The sequence below is a fragment of the Austrofundulus limnaeus genome, unplaced genomic scaffold, assembly GCF_001266775.1.
Source record: "Austrofundulus limnaeus strain Quisiro unplaced genomic scaffold, Austrofundulus_limnaeus-1.0 Scaffold159, whole genome shotgun sequence".
NCBI lineage: Eukaryota > Metazoa > Chordata > Actinopteri > Cyprinodontiformes > Rivulidae > Austrofundulus > Austrofundulus limnaeus.
The window spans coordinates 96,472-99,935 of record NW_013952561.1 but is presented as its reverse complement, the minus strand read 5'-3'; positions in this window follow the sequence as shown (position 1 = coordinate 99,935).

Sequence of the window (3,464 nt, the reverse complement as noted above, 5' to 3'; positions counted from 1 at the left end):
CATTAAAGAAGAACCTGTCCAGAGGACCTATAAATTTTTTTTCTTTTTGATTTTGTACCTGGATTACTGAGATGCATCAGGACGTGAAACACAACTGACACAAACTCAACACTTTATTACATTTCAACTTAGCCGTAAACTTGTGTTGAATTTTCTGGATTTTTCTTATCACGTCACTGTTCACCCCCGATCATTTTCTCCTCTGACGCAGGAACTGAAGAATAGAAAAGTGTTTCATTCTAAATAAAATGATAGGGTTGTTTCTGCTTTCTCACAATTGTTTTCACTTTTTCTTTTCTTTTCCTTTCATTGTGCAACTCCCAGGTTCTCCACACAAATACAACGCACACAACACTTGAAGACTAACGCAGCAGAGGCCAAACCACAGCAAGGTCAGCGGGTGGACTCTACACAGTGACTGGGACACACCATGACGAGAAGTATAATGGCTTTTATTCTCACAGTGTTTCTGATATATGMTTCTGAAAGACACAGCCTCTTCTGYGGAATCACTTAGGYTCRAGCTCTCTCMAGAAGSTTCATGTTTTAGAYTTTCTTACCTGCTTTTTAAAAAAAACATTCAAAACATAAAGATAATTCCATCAAAAGAGAAAAWTTGTTTTTATTTTTGTGTAAGCTGTGAAGAAATAATCACCATCTTGAAACACAACGACCTGCGCTTTTCTTAAATTCTGTTATTTCATGTGAACTTCAGATCTCTACGGAAGCGTATTGCTATCACGCAAGGAGAAAAAAAAATCCGAGCGCTATCACGTTATAACGTGATACGTATCTTGTTAAAACGTGATACGTATCACGTTATAACGTGATAGCGCTCGGATTTTTTTTCCCCTGCGTGATAGCAATACGCTTCCGTAGATCTCTGCACATCTGAGTTGTCACATTATATATATAAATATACTGTTTAGGAAATGCTTACACAAAAAAGACAAAATATATAGACAATAATAGACTTACCCTGGTGACAAAAACATATATGTGTGATTTTTAGACATAAGACACAGGCGTTCATGACTAAACCCCACATTAAACCTGCTTTGATCGACTCTAAACATTTGGTTTTGTCCACATCAGGAAGCAGGCAGTAACCCCACCCCACCATCCTCCTCAGGTGGTCCGGCACCTCTCAAACTGAGGCATTTCTGATCTGTGAAAGAGTGAAAACTGTGTCAGACCAGTCCTTTCCTTGTGTACCTAATAAATCAGTTTATTTCATTTAAACAGTTTTCTCAGCAGTCAGAGGAGACAYAGAGCAGCCGAAAACCTGTGTGTGTACGTCCTCGCTCTGCTGTGGTTTGAGCTGTGTAGGGAAACAATAAACAAGCAGTGATTTGAAGGAAAGTTTTCAACAAATGAAACAAATTTGAGTTAAACATCACAGTTTAGACCGTGTGAACATATCGTTTGTCGTCTCATTGGTCTAGGTCAGAGGCTTTTATTGTGAACAAGGTGTGGAAACACAAGATTATCACAATTGTTGTCATTGTTCAAAATTACCGTTGCCTTCCCACTGTTTCCTTACAGTTGTGTAAACATTAAATCTTTTTTCCACACATTTTAACCTGCACATTTTTGAGACAAGAGCACACAATTAACACAGTTCCTTTTCAAGCTTCAGTCTAAATTTGCTGTTTTTTTAATGAATCTAAATGTCCTTAGCTGAAAAAAGCAACAACTAATTTATAGTTGTTTATCGCACAGTTTCTGGGATTTCTGCATTTTTTTTGTTTAAATCCAGCAGAAACGTGTCCTGCGTTTGTCACCGAGCATCAGTGAGCTGCATGTTCTGTTCATTAGGAGAGGAAAGGAGGGAATCCTCAAACTGATCCAATCCTTTATGAAGCAATCTCATCCAATGAGCATGAATACTTCTGCACGCGAACAGATACACACGTCATATAAAATTTAAAAGCTAAACTAATTTAAAAAATGTTTTCTAAAGGAACTGATTTGTTGATTTTTACTGAAAAGCCGACCGTGAAAAGAAATTGAGAACGTTTGTGGAAAAAGTTCATCCAAGATTTAAAGGTCTGTGTAACTTCTTGCGCTTCAGTTTTTATTTTATTTTTTTAGGTTTCTATTCAAGAGCACACTTTATACTTTTGTCTACAAAAATATACAAACATTTTATAGTTAATTGGATATTTTTTTCCTCCTTTTCATGTCTTCCTTTAATGTTTTAGCTTTTGTCTTCACTTGGCAGATTGTGTGTGGCGTTTATGTAAACCCTAAATAAACAGATTGAAAGAAACATTTCTGCATTATATGACAAATTACCTTGCTTTATTCTAGTTATGGGTGGAAATCTTTGTTTTAAGTGATTCAATGTTCTGCTTCGGCTGATGTTCTTGTACATTGTTTACCTTATAATAAAAGAACAATTGGAATAACTTTCAGTTGTGTTGGTGGATATTTTGAAGAAACATTGTGTATCTGTGTGATGTTTTGACGAGTCCTGTAATAAAGAGACATGAAACTCAGTGAAAACTGCATTCTTTCAAAAAAGTTGCAGAATGTAATAAAGGCGATGCTTCGTTACTTTTGTCTTATTGTTCTGCAAAATGTACAAGCAGTATCGAAAATGTGATTTTTAAGAGAATGGCTCTTTAATACAGTATACATGTATAAAACTAACTTAGATGTGACCATTATGTATCATGTTTTGTTTTTGTTTGAATAAAAGAGAAACAAACAAAGAATGATTAAAATGCTGATGTCAGAATTTTTAAAGATTAACAGCTTTTTGTCACATTTCACAATGAATCAGAAGTGTTTCCTCCTCATTCATCAGCGCAACAGTTGAAACTCATCCTACACCTCATTCACACACACACACACTCACGGGCTACAGGCTCATAGGGACTGCAGGCTCTGAAGGTGATGATCAGCAGCTGCTCCGTTTGTGTTCGAGACAACGCTCTGATTGAGATTTCATTCAGGTTCCTTTGAAAGCCTCCAGCCAACAGTTTAGGCTCCTGTTTACAATTGCTGCATTTCTATTTTTAGAAGCAATGCGCTTATGTAACGCTCACAGTAACATTATGGACCACTGCTGTCTGCTCCTCTCAGCTGAACTATGTGCTGCGTTCAGATGTGTGCATCTGTACACTGAACTGGTCCCAGTTATATGTTGTCTTTTATATGAAGCAAAGACAAATGGAAATGAGAAGAAATAATTTTGTCTCTTTGCAATTGTGTKTGATAAATGTATACTAATCACGCAAACTAGTTCATGATGTCCTTATTGTAGTCAGTTTTATTTTCATAAACTCTGTCTGAAGCATCATAAAATAACTTTAAACATATTTGGATTCTCAAATAAAGAAATCTGTAAGAAGTCGAGAGTTTTCGGTTTTATTATTTGGAACTTTCAGAAACTACCGTACTGCTTGTGTGTGTGTGTGTGCGTGTGTGTGTGTGTGTGTGTGTGTGTGTGTGTGTGT